This window comes from Macrobrachium nipponense, chromosome 9 (genome assembly GCF_015104395.2).
Source record: "Macrobrachium nipponense isolate FS-2020 chromosome 9, ASM1510439v2, whole genome shotgun sequence".
NCBI classification, from domain to species: Eukaryota; Metazoa; Arthropoda; class Malacostraca; order Decapoda; family Palaemonidae; genus Macrobrachium; species Macrobrachium nipponense.
This window is the reverse complement of record NC_061110.1, coordinates 70,412,049-70,429,829: the sequence shown is the minus strand read 5'-3', so window position 1 is coordinate 70,429,829 and position 17,781 is coordinate 70,412,049. Positions and strand designations below refer to the sequence as shown.

General features: G+C 34.2%; 2 long non-coding RNA genes across 2 annotated transcripts; both read left to right on the top strand.

Moving 5' to 3' along the window:
* The first annotated feature begins 7,380 nt into the window (after positions 1–7,380).
* LOC135218640 (uncharacterized) lies at positions 7,381–8,768 on the top strand. Its single transcript, XR_010315369.1, has 2 exons — positions 7,381–7,857; positions 8,487–8,768. It is a non-coding gene; the product is annotated as an uncharacterized LOC135218640 (long non-coding RNA).
* Positions 8,769–14,351: 5,583 nt separating this feature from the next.
* On the top strand, positions 14,352–16,552 carry LOC135218641 (uncharacterized). Its single transcript, XR_010315370.1, has 2 exons — positions 14,352–14,485; positions 15,277–16,552. It is a non-coding gene; the product is annotated as an uncharacterized LOC135218641 (long non-coding RNA).
* The last annotated feature ends 1,229 nt before the right edge of the window (positions 16,553–17,781 follow it).

The window sequence follows — 17,781 nt, the reverse complement described above, 5'->3', positions numbered from 1 at the left end:
CCTCACGGAAGTGTGCTTGGCCCTGTCCTTTATTGTACCTATACGATTAGTTTGTCTAATATACTACATAATCTTGAAGTAGAATGTGGATTATATGCCGATGACACACAATTCTGTTTCATTGTTACAAATATTGAGGATACAAATAGAATATTAAATGAAGTTTTATCGAATAGTAAACAATGGATGACTTTATAAAGCAGGTGAAATTAAACGAAAATAAAACTGAGCTTATGAAAGTCGGTAAGGAAAGTAACTTAAGAAGTCTGGGTGTTAACCAAGTGTGTATAAATGATAAATGGATCCAGACAACTGATATGGTCCGTGATCTCGGGGTGAACTTGTAGTTGTCACTCAGTCTACAAATTAATAATGTAGTGAAAGTTGCTGGATATCATCTTAAGAATATATAGCCTTTGTGAGGAAATATCTTGATAGGAGTTCTGTTAAGAATATTGTCATCAACTGTGTTATACACCGTATAGATTGTTGTAACAGCTTAAGAAACTACTGAAAATTATGAATAGAGCTGCTAGACTAATCAAAGGTGTTGCTCCGCGGGACAGGTTTATCCCGGTCTTAATCGATTTGCACTGGCTTCCGGTGAAGACCAGAATGACATTCAAGTTATGTGTTTTTGACCCATCAAGTTTTAAGACCGACTCTCCTTGGTATTTGAGAGACCTATTACAGTTTACACAATCAATAAATCGACCTGTTACCAGAGTAGTTTTAGATGGTTTAAAGTTGGTAGAGCCGCGTTTTCCTTGGCCTGTGGCTCCAGAACCTTTAAACTTGAAGCTCCCGGATAATACAACAATCTTCCTCTTGAATTGAGGCAGATTAAGGAGTTGAAGTCATTCAAATAGAACCTTAAAAACTTTTTTGGTTAATCTATGCTATTACATGAAAGATCGAGCTGTGAATGTGGAATTTGTAGTGTGATTTAATACATACGATGAATAAACTATTAATTTGATAATACTGCGAGCGCTATAAAAGTGATGCCGTCAACAAGTAATAAAAAATTCTGCCAGGTCCTAAAATACTCCATGGTAATAGTCTTAAATAAGAGTATATTGGCGTCATTCATCGTCCTTATTCCAGTATGTTGGTTTATCTTCAGTTTCCTTGACTTATCTCAAGAAATAACCTTTGACATGTAATCTTAATTTTACAGTACATTTGGACTCATAGTACTTTGTAATTCGTCCTTAGCGCCAGAGATCAACGGTTTTGTTACTTGTTATTAAATCAAAACATCAACATTTGTAAAATTATGAAACTGCGTGATATTTACAACCTTTCCTCTTTCAGTTTTCATTCCCTTCTGTTTCTGTAAGTTATAACTTATCGTCTGTAACGAATCTCTCTAAGCAGTACCAGACAACCCTTAATTAAAGAATTCCTGTCTGAGGAGCTCCAATTTTAGCACATGTACTACAGATCCCTAAGATGGACAATTACTGAGGAATACAAAACCAGAAGTCATTGCATCCTTCATTCTTTGCTGTTAAAGCTAGAGATTTCATAATCTCAGTTGTCAAAGAATATATCCCCGTCTGTAATATGAGATCTATAGGCTTTGACATCTCCAAATTTTTAGTTATTCAGTGAGAAGAGCAGATGAACTATTCATTCCCTATCCTCATCTACAACGGTTCATACCTATTTACTATTTTTCATGGAACCAAATATTATCGTTCTGTTGAACAAGTCTTGCAGTATCAAAAATAATTCATTATTTTTGTATTGTCTCTTAGAAAAAAATGTCCAACTTTCATCTAATTGTTATATATCTTCACTATTTAAAATGCAACATATATATATATATATATATATATATATATATATGTGTGTGTGTGTGTGTGTGTGTGTGTGTGTGTGTGTGTGCGTGTGTGATATTAAGTATGTTTGCTACAGGAGTTATATGAATCTAAATTGTCTTCTCAGTCTGCATGAATGCAGCAAACAGTTAGGTACCAGTGTGAGACTGGAATGTAATAAGGCAGGTCATACCATTCCTGGAATCTTAACAGTCAGTTTTTCATAAAATCCCAAAAGACTGGCGACCAGAGTTTTGTTTTTCAATACAATTCTCTTGAATATCTTAAACATTACAAATCTGAAGACATGAATTTGAAATGAATGAAATGTTAATTTGAATATTTATTTCTGATGAACTTTATATCTAGCATAATAATATGTGATAATGTTAATAACAGCGTGAATTCGAAATAGATTTTGATATCTTAGGTGCTTTCTACTAGAAATATGTTAATGAAAAAATGGGGTAAGAAATTAAAAATCAATTATTCTGAAAAGTTCTGCATTCTTTTTAGAACACTAAGAATGCGAAAGCATTTTCCAATCAGGTGTCAGCTGTTCCAGCAGCTGAAATAACCCGCGCAGTTCGAGATATTTTAGCAGGCTAATTTATCAGACAACTAACCAAAGCGTCAAAGTTTGGAATAATTACAAAGTTTAGGTGAGTTGCCGAGGAGGAGAAAATCTTGAGCTTCGCCTTAATCAGAAGTTGGCATCAAAGAGATCACAAGGAAATGCAGCGCAACATTAATTACCAGAGCGTTATTAAAGTAATCATGCCGATGGTGAACAACACCCAACAGCATTGTGATATCATGAAGTTGGACAGTTCGCGGTATCCTGAAGTAAAACTATATCGAATTACATTTATGTGCTTCTCTAATTTCGGTAACTATTTACATTGAATAGTTTTCGCTAGTAAGAAATCTCCTCTTAGATGGACAAATCCTGAGGAAAACTAAAATAGTAGTCATTGTACCCTTCATTCTTGGCTGCTAAATGAAATATTTAAGAAAATCCTGCATCCTAAACAAGTTAAATGACCTTGCCATGAATCTATCTAAGTATTATTTTGCCACTCTTTTCTGCTGAAGAAATAATCTGAGTTTAGAACTTTCAACTCTTTTTCATGTCTGTGCATTTTTTACTGGAAAAATACAGAACTTTACAATCTCTTCTTGAATTTATTAATCATTAACAAAAACTTTTCTACCAAACGGCTATTACATAAAATTTATCCAAAAAGACAAAGACTCCAGGGAAGTTTATGCTTGGACTTCATTGACACTTTTACTTACTGCAAACACGATATCTCCATTCAATAAAAGCGGAATGAATTTATTCTGCTCTGTTCATCATTCGCACAGAATTGTAAAAGAAAATTACATGACAGATAATTTACAAAGAAGAATAGTGATAAACATGACAAGAAACTAGGGTGAAGAAAGCATTAATGTATACTTGAAATAAGTACAAAGATTAAAATCAAAGGAATTTGGTCAATCATGTGGGAAAGTCTGATCACTAGTAGTATTGAAAGGTATCCTAGAAAATAATACACCAGCCCTTTAGTGAGTGCCAAGTACGATGTCATTCAGTTGGGGAAACTCTTGTTTGCCTGCTGAAAATGGCCTCACATTTGTGAAGCCTGAAATTTTACTGGTTGAGTAACTGTAATCCGTTTATATTGATAACTTGGTCCCCCTGGCTTTATAACATTTTCTGAATGAAGTTACTTAGTCTCGAGAACTTATACGTTTACTTCATCTAAAATTACCGAGATGATTATGAGAGTTACCCCCTCTCCGGAGAGAGCAAGCGTCTGATTTGTGAAGGAACCTGGTCTTTGCAAATTTTTCAATCATTTTAAATCGCTTATAGAGATTGTTATATAATTTCATGAATGTCGGTGTAGTATTGTTTGTAAAGTATCTATGGAATGAATGAATTTTTCGGGAAAATTACGTTAGCAATATTTTCCTGCTCATTTAGTGAAGCTTAATTTTACTAAACCGTGTTTAACTGGCATCGACATTAGTTTGCAAACATCAGTCAAACGATTAATGGGTCAGATGATTGATCAATCCGGGTCTTGAAGTTTATTTCCAGTCTAAATATATGTTTTACTGGAGTTTAGTATACTGGAACAACATTCGGGTCCTATTTTGGAAGGTAACGTAAGGTTGCGTTCCATGAACAAATTCGTTAGTTCTTGATAATGATCTCTGTTTATATTTATGATATATTTAATCTTTGGGTATCATAATTTCTGAAATACGTATATAACGTTCATGATGTTCATGATCGCGTGATGAATACTTTGCATGTAATCACGTCTAGATTACTTTTTTCAGAATTTAGTTTATGTTCTGATGGTGGTTCAATATTTCATAAAGTCTTCTTAGAGTGTGACTGCTCAAGCTCTGAAGGAGGATATTATCTAACTTCTATACAGTAACAGTCCCAAATTAGTATTCATGCATATTCTTGAATAATATTTTGATTAACAAAATGAAATGTTTAGGATCCATCATTTAACTCCAAAATTTTCAAAATCTCTGCAATAAAATTCTCTTCTTTTGAAGAAAATCCGCCTATATAGCACTGTTTATGCTGGGGGTATAAATGTTTACTTCTGAATAATTAAAATGACATCTAAACTGTACATATCATCCATGTCAAGGTGTTCATGGCTGAAAAAATAGGTGCGTGGGAGTCCATTCACACCTGTTTATTTGATGAGCGGCCCACATTCAACAATAAATCTCTGTACGAATATTTACAAATATTTTTCTATTTCACTTTACATTCACAAATATCAATCAGTCACTTTTTGTAAACAATGAAAAACTCCGTAGTTAGGTCGCCATTCCTTTTGATGTAGTTTAATCCTGTCAAAAGCACAGATTTTTTTTCGATTTGATTGTGTATATTTAAATGAATAGCACGTAGGTCGAAACTATCCCTTCATGAGATTCCCAAAAATATTCGCACTGAACGAAGAAAAATGGATATCTGCATCCCCCTTCGGTCCCTGTTCTTTGATTTCGAATAATGAATTGAATTACGGTGTGCAATGTGTAAACTTCTTTCTCTCCCTACCACTATTTTTGTCTTTTGAGACGGAGTAGCTACTATTGAAGACCCCTTTCTACTCAGATTATTTTCTCCATTCCCTTCAGTCTCAATCTCTGCATTCCAAAATAAATTCTACCACATCGCACTAAAAAATTCACCCTGGGGAAGGGTACTTGGTACGCCCCCTTGTTGTATACTGTAGGCATTGCTAAAGGTTTTTTGGCCCTTAGCTATGACCCACTTTTTAGCCTTTTACTGTCCCTCCATTCCTCTGCCCTTCTTCCATCTTACTGTCTAGTCATCCAGACTCCCTCTTTCCACTGTCTTGAGCGCTGAATGACTTAAAGCGTTCCTCTTCGTGGCATCATAGACTAATTTCCTTAAATTTATCAGTCAATTAATCAATCAACCCGATATTTCTCTGTTGACCAGACGAGTCTTATCCAAAGACAATATACGGATCCCTTCTATTTGATTTTTTTATTTAGGCTTTCTTTACTATCATTTTACTTTAGCAAAAAACTATACCTTATAGACGGTACTTTCCACATAATATGAAAATTTACTTAATTCCTCATTCTGGTCTTATGAACACACTAAAAGGCGTGCCTGTAGCATTTAAAGCGCAAGCTTGCTTTCTTTAAACGTTTCTAAGTATGATGCACATTTTTCCCTTAAGTATCGGAGGTTTAAAACGATCACTGAAGGAACACTATGAAAAGCCTTTTAAGCAGATGCATGTGGAGTATTGCGGCAACTTATATAAATTAATATGATTAACTTTTCTGGAAAAAAAGTACATTTGACACGGACCTACGTGTTCACCCAGTGGCCTAAGATATCTTAAATTTCTCTTGCAACCAAATTCTTAATACTTAGTGAGTATGGCCAGGTCTTCATATGCATTACTATTTTTGCCTCTGTGAGAGAAGTTCGTTGTTTGAGATAAAGCAAGCCTTGTGCCGGCACTAGCTCTCGCTCCAGGCCAGCACGTAAAAGAAACGGAAAGTGATTATGTATTGCTTCTACATTTAATGGACAGTAATTTTTGTTTCAGTATCATCTAAAAAGAAAAAATCTTTCTTCGTAATATCCTTGTCTGTATCCCCTTATCCATTACGTACCAGTCCTATTGCCGAAAAGTGTATCTAACTTCTGAAGCAATTCTTCAGCAACTTATTCTGCTTCTTGAAACATCAATTAAAAACCTATTCTCATTCTGAAGATTCAGCTCAACATCGAAACAATGATTTAAAGATCCATGGGCACGGATTTCGTAAGTAGTGGATCGCAAATTGCTCAAAACCTATACGTATTCGTCTTCTGACTCAGATAAATAAACAAAATCTTAAATAACTACATGCAGTCATTGACTCGTGAAGCTTGCATAATCTTATACTAGACCCTTCTCTATTTAAATTTAACCTTCAAATTTCAGAAATATCGACTTTTTCACACACAGACCCTTTTAGCAAAATGTCAATTATTTGTATATTTATTTGGATTCCAACTCTGATTATTTTTTATTGCAAGTCGTCATCGCTGCAGATTGTACTTTTACCGCTTCTGACGTCGCCTTTGCTGCTATTAGCGTCAATTATTTCCTCCTTTGTGCTTAATTTAGGCAGTCATTCGTCATGTGGTGTCTTAATTCCTTAACTAAGTCCATTGTGGTCGATTCCAGGCATCATCCTCCCTTTTCAGATTTTATCACACTTAAGAACTGCATTAAGGAAAAGGCCTTCGCCAGCATAAACCATAACAACCAACCAGCCAAGTTCATTATGAGGTATTTGACAACTTTTTTCATAACATTTTACGAATGGAATTTCCCACTTCAGTTTTTAAGAATCGAGTCACAATGCAGGTCATACTCTGCGGATCCCGTGGGGATGGGGGCATCCATTCCGATTCCCATAAAACAACCATCTCAGTCATGGCCATACGGTGAAATGAGGCTTTATTGGAAAGATAAAATTCAGCACACTGATCAAATCTCACTTTCAGCCACGCTTTTCTGAACTATAAACAATGTTAATGACCAATCCAGCTTATTTCCTGCCCACTTTTACTTGAATAGTTGTGCCCATGATAAACGAGCTCTGTTATTTATTTATTTATTTTTTTTTTTTTATCTTAACTTGCCTTTGATGATTTTCCTGTGCCTCAATGTTTTCAATGGACTGACTTTCAAGTGCAAAATAGGCCGGGGTTTGGTTTTTATTTTAGGTTATCTGTGTCAAAATAAAAAGGGTCTAAAAAAAAAAAAAAAAACTGCTCATTCACGGCTGTTTTGAGGTGACTTTTGGACTGTTTCGCAGCGAAATCTATTTCTTAGCGATGTGTACCTCGCCCTGAAACTTCCGGGAAGGTTATTACAACAAATTTATAAATAAAAAAAAAAATCCAGTAAGCTTGGTCGCTTTTATCCCTTAGCTAACAGCACTTGCACAATTAATAATAAAAAAAATTATGTCGCTCATCTCCGGTGCATTTGAAAATGGAATTGCGTAGTTCATAAATTGTAGGTTGGTAACAACCCAATTTGTTTGGAATGGTTCTTTATTGACTTGTCTGTCATTTATCATAAGCGTTCCAGAATTCTTCCTTCCTTGAAAAACACTGAGCTGCCATTAGCTTTAGATCGGTTTACAGGATCAGTTTAGGTCTTGACGTTCGTGAGAGACTGTGAGGTATTATCCTGCAGCGTTTACGCACTATAATAGAAATGGCTGTTGCCGAAGAAGTCCTCATAGGACTAGTTGGCGCAGTGTGCTTGCTCGGGCTGCTTTGGTTTTGCCGTTGGTACTGTAGAAGAGTCTGTAATATTATAATACCAGATTTGAGTTTCGAAAGGTCAATAAATTAATCCAGATGCAACCGCTTTGCCATGCAACACGTTACGGCGTTATCCTGCTTAACACTAGACCATTACCAACTTATGTGGCACAGGTGAGTCAATAAATCTTTTTCTTTTTTTCTTTGTTCAGTATGTTGTATGATGGTATCTTATATCTTTAATAATTTGTTTATTTCAAACAGTGCATAGGTATGTGATTTTCTTTTCTTTAGTATGTGGATTGGTGGTATCTTTTCATAACTGCAATTCTGTTTCCTTCAAACAGTGCAAATGTTAGATCCTATTACTGTAAAAACTCTACTATCATATCTAGAGGATTTGTGCCTTTTAACGTGCAAAAAAATTAAATGTGCATAGCAGAGACAGTTCCCATCATTTTTTTTTTTATCTAAGGCTGCAGCCTTAACTATGCCATCCAATAGTTTAGAGATCCAGTATCTATAATTTTAATATTGTGGATGGTAAATATAAATTATAGTTGATGCTTCCCCCATTCGGGTAATAGACAACCTAAATTTCTAAAAAAAAATTGGTACAGGTATAGGAACTTGAGTGGCATAGTTTTCCAGATCACATGTTAACGTTTGCTTTTAGGGTAGTAGTCTAGGTGTTTAATGTTTGTCCATACCATTACTGGGACTGTTTTGGAAGCCCTGGTCGTAAAATATCCTGCTGAATAGAAATGAACTAACTTTGATTGCTTTTTTTTTCTTCATTCCAGAGTTTGTGCCATCGACTACATTTTTTGCAGTTAACCATGACCTACGTTTATTTTAACTCCGAGGACAGAGTGAATTCTGGTTTTTTTAACATTGACTAGGTCAGTTGCCAAATTCGTAATCACATTTCTTGTGCACAGTAGTTTCAACTGCTGCTCTTATTTTATCCTTCTTTGACATTAGCTTTCCTAAGGCTCTTGTTTTAAATAGGTTTTAAAGAATCTTGCGTTATTCAAAGTATTGTATACCTTTTCGTCATAAACAGCTAAGGCTTATAAATCAAACGCTTTGTGTTAATGTCCTTTTGCTCCTCGATTACAACGAAATGAAAAGTTAAACTTTCTGGGGACGGTAACTTTTCCTTTGCCCAAGTTTGTAGCTCCAGGTATGTGAATAGTTTACCTTGAGGATGATCTTAATTGAATGTAAAGTTTAAAGTGTTGTGAAAAATGTTCATTAGGTTTGACCTATGATTTAAAATTCTTTTATCTGTGTGTCCATTATTCTTTCAAAAATTATATTTCAGAACTACCAGGGGTTCCCTACGAAGTCTCTAAATTACTTTTTACGTGAGCAGACAGAATGCCTAATGACAAAATGCCTAATAATTCGAAACCATCTGAATGGTCCACAACCATGTAACTACCCAACAAGCCTTTGTTCTTTTCTTTCTCGCCTATTTAGTTTTGAAAAGAACCTTGTTCTACTTTTCTAACCTAAATTAATTTCTTCTTCGCTTACATATATTTTTATAAGGAACCCCTTCAATCCAAAATGGAAATAATCTCTAGTAACAAAGGAGGGAAGAGGCTAATATATGAAAGGTTTTCATAAGTTGTGAACAGGAGGAAAGATAGACGCATATACTGGTGTGAAAAACTGGCTCCGTGCAGTGCCAGTATAATTACTTGTAATGATCTAATTGAAAAGAACCCGCATTCACCCGATGTTCCACGTATGAGCGCTTTAAAAGTGATTGAAAGTATGAAAACCGCTCGCTAAAATCTGATGAAGCTCCATCTTCCGTAATTAATCACTGTACAAGTGATTTGCCATTAAACATGTGCCCTTAAGACTCGCTAGCACCCAGACTAAGACTTACAAAGAGTGCGTGCAAGTTCCTATGAAGATCTAACGGTAACTACAAGAGGCGATCGTTTTATATGGTACAAATCAGAAACTATTCAAATTTACACATCTAGAAGGAATTTGGACGTCTTGAATAGGAAAATAAAGTAGTTAAGAGGTTAAGTGATGGCACTTTTGGCTCTACGCCAGTTGAAAAACAACTGTATGCGTTCCATTGTGTTGTTGCCGGAAGTAAAACATTACCAATAGCGTATTGTGTTACATCTAATAAAGATTAACAAACTTATGAAATAATATTGGTCCTTGAAAGAGCAGAGCCTCAACCCAGAGTCTTTTACTGTTGATTTTGAGCTAACAGCAATAAAAAGTTTGAGGAAATTTTTTCCAAATACTCCTATCAATGGTGGTTTTTTTTACTTCAGCTAGTGTCATGGGCGTAAAATACAAATACTTGGTCTGCAACGCTGTACACGAATAATGACAATGCTATCGTTATTAAACAAATAAAAGCCTTCGCTTTTGTTCCCCCAGATGATGTGGCTGACCTTTCTACTAACTTCGAATTCAATTGACCCTGAAACAGACTAAATCTGAGTGAATTTTTAAAAATATTTTGAAATCCCTTGGCTTGGAATCATTCAGCGAGGTCGACGAAGACGCCCGATATTCAAATGTGGAATGTGTACGACAGGATTTAATCTGATTTGCCAAAAACTACAAACTCTTTAGATGGATGGCACCAGGCCTTGAATAAGAGTGTTTCAATGACTCGCCCAACACTCAACTTGTGAAAAAACAAAGATGAACAAGCAAGTACAGAATTTAATTCTCGAACAGTCTGACATGGGTGCAAATATTGAAAAAATTAATTAAATATATTCGAATAAATGAACGAATTAGATAAATTCATGCCACTTACAAAAAAGATGGCTTATCTAAGGGCAATGGCGCATAATTTTTAATTCGTATTTGTGGTATATATGCATGATCTTAACCAATTGACACTTTTTGTTTTTAATGATAGTGTAAAATACTGTTTTATGTTTTTATAGATAGTGCAAAATAAGAGTTTTTTAAAGATAGTATGAAAATAACTCCTCCGTAAGTTACATATATTGCTTATTTTTTATAAATGCTATAAAAAATGCCTTGTTAGGCATTCTATCCATTTTGCAGAATTAGGCATTTTGTCCATTTCGAAGAATTAGGAATTTTGTCTTTAGGCATTTTGTCCGCGTAACTTTTTGAAAGTTATATGGAAAAATTTCCTATTTTTTTTTTTTTTTTGTTTTATTGCACTTTGGTATGAACTATTAAACATTTGAAACCTCAACACACTATAATGTTGAGTTTATTGTTGGCTAAATGTTAGTCAAAAAGTGTTTAAGAAATAAAATTGTCTGAGACTGACTTATGTTCAAAGGAAAATGGCTTCATTTCAGTGACAATTTCTCGGCATTATTAGTGTTATGTATGTGGTGTACTTTGAATACCAGTCGGGAACAGTCTGCTATGGAAAGCCACCATTTTCGAGAAAAAATAAATCCCATTTCATGAACTTATATCCTAATATCACAAAAGATATGTTATTTTAAAATGTGATTTATATGGTATTGCTTATTTTCAAAGTAAATTGTAATGATTCTCAGAGCTAGTAATTTCATAAATATATAATTAAGTTATTCTTTAGTTATTGTAATAATCGCTTTACCTTTGTTATTCTTTAGTTATTGTAAAAATTACTTAGTTTAATTCATCTATGCAATTTTGGTTCACAATAACAATAACTGCATGAAAACTAGTCTTGGAAGTTTACCATTGAAACCTGTTAAATATATTGCTGCATTTAACTAATAGCCAACGAACACCAATTTGGTTTTTCCTCTGCCATTTCTTGATCAGAAAACCGGATACTTAACGAGATAGTTAAGATATTATCGCTAACTGTTGTTAACTTTAGAGAAACTTGTTGAATGAGGAACTTTTCCAAACTAAGGGGAAATAGTTCAAGTATTTCAAATTCTTGTCATATTGGAGCAACTTTCTTTTGATGAACTTTTCAAAATAAAGTGGAAATAGTTTAAGAAGTCTCAATTCTTGTATTACATAGGATGTTATTTTCATAATACTGAATATAAATGGAGAAATTCTTTTATTACATTGTATGTTATTTTCATAAGACAATATAAATGGGGCTGGAACGTGTAAAGATCATAAGCTAATAATAAAACCTCAAATTGACGCTGGTGAATGATTCGAACATAACATGGACAAAGGAATTAAATTTTTTGTTTTGACTTTGCCACAGTAATCTCCGGCATCACATTACAATTGTATTTCATAGTTTCAGACTGTTAAAAGAAATCCATAGTGTCCGTCACAATTCCTCAAACGAAATAATGTTACATAAAGTTTAAGTTCCTTCAGTTGGTGATTTTACACAGTCCTTGTGAAGAATAATACGGGGTGGTGGTACACTCATGGCCTTTTAACAAACAGTTAGCAGTTAAATTTTGTCGAATTATTGTTCTGTTCTTAGAGTCGATGTCACTCCATGTCTACCTCATACGGAAGTTTGCAACAGCCATTTATGAAGTTTTGTTACGTAGCATTTTCGTACCATCGGATATTGGGATCCACTTGAGAGTAAAACTTATTAACAAAATATTAAATTTTTATAAGATAATAGTTCCATGCACATTTGTGCATGATGCATCACACTTTTTAATTTTTGGCATTCCCCCGTTACTTAAGATTTCCTAGTTCCTGGATTTGTGAACAACCATTTTTGAGGAATTGTTTTAAATTTCATTGCTCTTTTTCGACACAATCAGATTTTGTCAGCCATTTCTCCTGTATGTCCGCAAAACAGTGATGTCAAATTAGTTCTTTGTGAAGTACCCAATGAGGGTAACGAAGCTTATTCTTTAATTCCGTTATGAATATTTAACGCAATGATGGAAACAATTCATTGATACTGCAACTGAACGAAAAGGTATTATGATGGAGAATAATAACAGGATTATGATGGAGAATAATAACATGGCTGTAATATTCATACAATTGAAAATACGTTTTCCGCATATCCACCGCTCTATTATAAAAAAAAAAATAAAAAAAAAAATATATTATTTCTGCGGAGCCTCTGTAATAAAAAAAAATAAAAAAAAAAAAAATAAAAACAAAAAATTGGTACTAAATTAAATGGAAGGAAAAAAAGAAGAATTTGGTACTAAATTAAATGGAATTTACAACTTATGTGTTACTGTCGTAATTTCATCCAAAAAATGATCCGCTTCGTTTCCCCTTATTAAAGTATAAGGTATTTTTTCTAAATAGAACAATAAGGGTATCGTAATGATTAAAGTTAATTTAGTATCTGTATTTTACAGAACTCCCTGTAAGTAAGATTCTGGGGCAGGTTATAATTAAGTTTAAAGATCAATTTTCAATAATTCTGTTCTAATCAGAACAGGAAACATAAAAAGGGAATCATAAACTGTTAACAAATTAACAGCAACGTTTAAAGCAGTGGGTGTGTCATAGTAAGTCCAATATTGATAACTTATGAACACGAAGACACGATGCTGTGTGCTGTATCACATCACACAAAAATACGTTAAAATTGGAAATCTTTATTTTATCCCTTCAAGCTCTGTATCGCTCTTGTCGAGTTTGTCCTATCGTACACAAAAGTCCGTTCCCTTAGTCATCCAGAGAGTTTTGCTTTTACGGTCTATTCTGAGCAAAAGCTCGTGCTTGAATGTGGCCAGCTTAATCTTTAAGAACAACGAGTTTTGAATTCGCTGAACAAGTTACTAATGGTAGACCCAAGGCCTTATACTCTTTAGACCCTAGGTAGACACAACAGATGTCCCACCGTAAGGACATACGGGAACAAGAATGAGGAGTAGGAATAAAGTGATTTTCTTGAGCACACTATAGTCAAAATATTATAATATCGTAAAGAGGTGATGGTAAAGATTTTGTTGTTGAGGATAGGGTTTGAGTGTAAAATGTGCAGTTAAGAAAATATACGAAATAAATATGGAAATAAAAGTGCTGAGGAAACCGTATCTTAACTTGTTTATCTTCTCCCACTTCCTTAATTAACAAGGCTACTGGATCTGTTTTCCTCAATTTAACTCTATGATGGACAGAGGAAAACCAGTTGGAGAGAGAGAGAGGGAGAGAGAGAGAGAAGAGAGAGAGAGAGAGAGAGAGAGAGAGAGAGAGAGAGAGAGAGAGAGAGAGAGAGTTAAAAAGGATTTGTTTAACATGAGTTTTCAGGTCTATAAGGAATGACTGTGCTGTTAATACTGTTACAAATATAAAAAAAGTATTTTCGAAGATACCGGATAAAAATAATTATTTCGATCCCAACAGAAGTTTCACTCAAAAAAAATTTTGGAATAGATTCCATGAAATCGAGATTTAAAAATTTTTTTTTTTCATATTTTAATATTAATGGACCATAATGAAATCCACAAAATAATTTGTATCGTGTAAGTTAGATTTTTTTCAACAATTTTTTTTATACATCATCGGTGTTCGTCACGCAAAATGGGCTAGGCGAGGTTATTTTTTGGAACGACTGGGATGAAGACGCTACAAAAGTTTCATTTACGCGAATTTGTGTCGACCGACTAATTGATAATTGAATTTCAATTGGTCCTTTGTCCTTTGCGCAGTCGCATTGCGCAAGCCGCACTTGTCTGGTGACGTCATCGAAGACTGTTTTCGGGCATGTAAAGTCTTCCTTCACTTTGACAGTTGGCTGGTAGACGTAGCAGTACAATTAGTCGTTCGGTAGTTATCCATTTCAGTTCATCTAAAGCTGCTCTAACGTAGATTTGGAGAAAATTGACAAAAAGTAATATTTCATTTGACTGTATTTCGAGTTGACATTGCAGTTGAGTACCCTTTTAAGGTTTTGTGCTTTTTCTATTTTATTTAACATAAACTTCGTGTATTTTCAAGGTGGCTGTACATTTTTGGGAACATTATGTTCAGAATTGTTTGAATCTATTCTTTGGACCATGACTATATATTTTAATGTGCTTTTTTGCAGACTAAGTACTACTAAATTTCTTGGGTAATTTTGTAGGATTTATCCAGTATTTCTAACATTTTTTTTTTTTTTTTTTTTTTTTTTTTTTTTTTTTCACTTTTGAAGTTCGACGCCATGGGTTGGTTTCAGTGACGGCTAGTGAGGCAGTTACTGTATTTTGTTCCACACCGACTGTACTTTTCCAGTCTTGCTGTCTCCATGTGGTGCTATTTGTATAAAAGTTTTGCGTTTACATGTCCCTAGGTCTCTAATACATTGTGATAAAAATCTAGGATTAATATTTTTCTTTTTTATATAAACATTTTTTCTTGATCAGATCTTGCCGAGGACCTGAGTGTTAGAATGTGGTTTATTACAGTAAAAAAAAATCCAGTAAAACTGTATTGTTGTTGCGTATCTAGTTAATCACAACCAGTTTTTGCAATGCTTTCAATTAAGTTTTGTTTGAATTAAATGATTGTTTATATATGAAGAGGAGTCTTTTCCTTACAAGGACGATAACATGAAAATTGTGGGAATTAGTATGTGAACTTGAAGAAAAATTATTTTAAACTATTTCATCAAAACTACGTGACATTAAATTGTTTTGAATTTGGTATATTTAACTTTCTTATGCTCTTTAAACATTTCAGGGAAGGATGCTGCGATGAATATTCAAGACTGGCTGAAAAAACGAAAAAAAATTGCTGCAATCCGGAGATTCTTCAGAACTTCAACTTCCATTTTTTTTCCTATTCCTCCACCCCATCGGGGGCTGTGCTCCTGATCGGGTGGAGGCGCTCCTTACGTCTTGCATAGTAGGCGTGTTGGCCTACTGTGCGATCCCGTGGAGTTTTTTAATATTCTATTTTTAGTTACGTTGCAGATAACCGCGAGTTTTAACTTTACTATTACTAGTAATTTTTTATACTGATAAAATTGTAATTTCAGTAAATTAGCGTCGCACTTATGTTTTGTAGATATACAAATTTTTATATAAAACTGGTCTACGATATCCTGCCTTAACAGTTAACTTGCATCAGTAAACCATACATTAAGTAGGTTTTTATGGTTATCAAATATTAGCTGAATCCACTTTGGTTTTAGTTACTTCTCACCTTAATATTGTGATTTCACAAGATAATTTTTGGAAAATATTATTTTGGTCAGTTTTTCATATGTAGCTAAGTTTTCAGTGTAGGTCGGATTAATCTTTTTAGAAAAACTGTAGAGTGGTTACTTGTGGATGAGTATTTCTGTTTTTTCAAAGTTTCCAATTCATTTTTAGTTTTGGATCATGAGATCAATTACTCTTAAAATCCATGGTTATAACTTTTTAGATATTTGGTAGATGTTAGTATTTTGAAGGAGGTTTGATGTTTTATGCATTTTTTAATTCTTAAAGATTTTCCATAAGAAAATTTACGTAATGAGCAGCAGTGTACGTTAACCTTTCCTTTTTTTTCCTACTTTGTATTAAGGTTTGCTTTTATTTCATCCAAAGTCTTTCCTGCTGCTTTTCATGACTTACAGGTGACCTTGCTGTGAGGGGTTTAAAATGGCGGGCTGAAGGATTTAGAGTACTTGTGTGATTAGTTCGTGGAATACTCCTTTTTCAATCTGTTACAAAAGCGAGGCTTTCCTTATTTTAGTTCTGAAGTGTATGAAACAGGTTTTGAGAATAAATCATTCTGTAACCGCAGATTCATGATTAAGAATGATTCTAGTGTGTGTGCCCCCCCCGTAAATACCATTGTTTGTAACCACGTAAAATTGACCCTTATTGTCAGAAAAAGTGTACATAAGCTGTTAAATGTTTTTATTTTTAAGATACAAGGATATAAGATTTTTAGAGATTTGTCTCAGTAGTTCTAATTTGTATTAGTACTGTATATCAAATTGTTAACAAATATATATGAAATTGACTGACTAGATTTTGAAATTTCATCCTGTAGCGTTCACTGTTCTGATGGCTGGGAGGTTAAGTCTGGTTTTATATGTTGTCCCACCTAGGGTAAAAATATTTGGTATGGCTCAAGCCTTAGCAGTAGGGCGTTTGTGTGAAACTGACTACTATGAGATTCAGGGCCTCTGTAACACGGTTTTTTCGCAATAACTTTTTATCTATGCATTTCATAAATATAACGCTTATTCAGAATACATATTATATCTACACATAAATTTTGACTGTATTCTGCATTACGTAGGTTGAATACATTTGGTACTTATAATGTAAAAGTGACCTTTTTTGAAGACGGGCCAACTTACTCAGAGAAAAGGTTTCGAACGCACTCGTTAAGTAACTTATGACTGCATTTCTTCCCTCTTTCTCGATGGATGATTGGCTATACGTAAGGAAGGCTAAGCCTCTGGCAACAATGACATACAAATTTAAATACAAGCAAAGTAGTACACCTTTATGAACTCTGGAACTTCTCCACCGATAATTGTCATAATGAACAAACCAACAAAATATGCTAATAAATACAAAAACACTTCAATTATTAGTCTAACTCCCAAAAATAGGTTTCCTAAGAAATTACAGTCTACTTTATAGGTCACAATCAGATTGACAAGATGTATGGAATAGTTGTTAATTTTCAAAAACATAGTAGACAAGCTTGATTTGATAACTGCTATATCCAATGTCAAGCAATTTTTATTTATTGGCTATCTACCTATTTACTGAAAAATATAGCCGGTACCGTATATTGGCTTTAAACCTTGACCAATAATGATCGTCAGAATGATGACTTCATGAGGCTCCACCCACTTTCGCCTCTTTATAATTCAGGATAACACTGAAGGCTACCATGGGCACTGTTGGATTAGAAAATTTAACATTGTCTATAAAAACAAATTTCTCGAGTAGTTGTAAGAAGTGCTAAATGATCCTCAAGGATCCCAGCAGTTGGCTTAAACTTTTAGTTCATGTATACTACTGCTATACTGTTGCGGCACTACTGCTACAGTAGTATTACTACGGTAGCGCTGATACCCCACCCTCATCTATGTATCGTTCCGCCATTCATAGTCTTTGGGTTTCAGAGCCGATGGAGTTTGTTTGGTGGATGGGCGGGGCAACATTTCGCCAAAAGGTGTGTTTACCTTGCTTACGTAATGAATGTTTTTCGACTCTTGGCTCGTAATCACTGGCC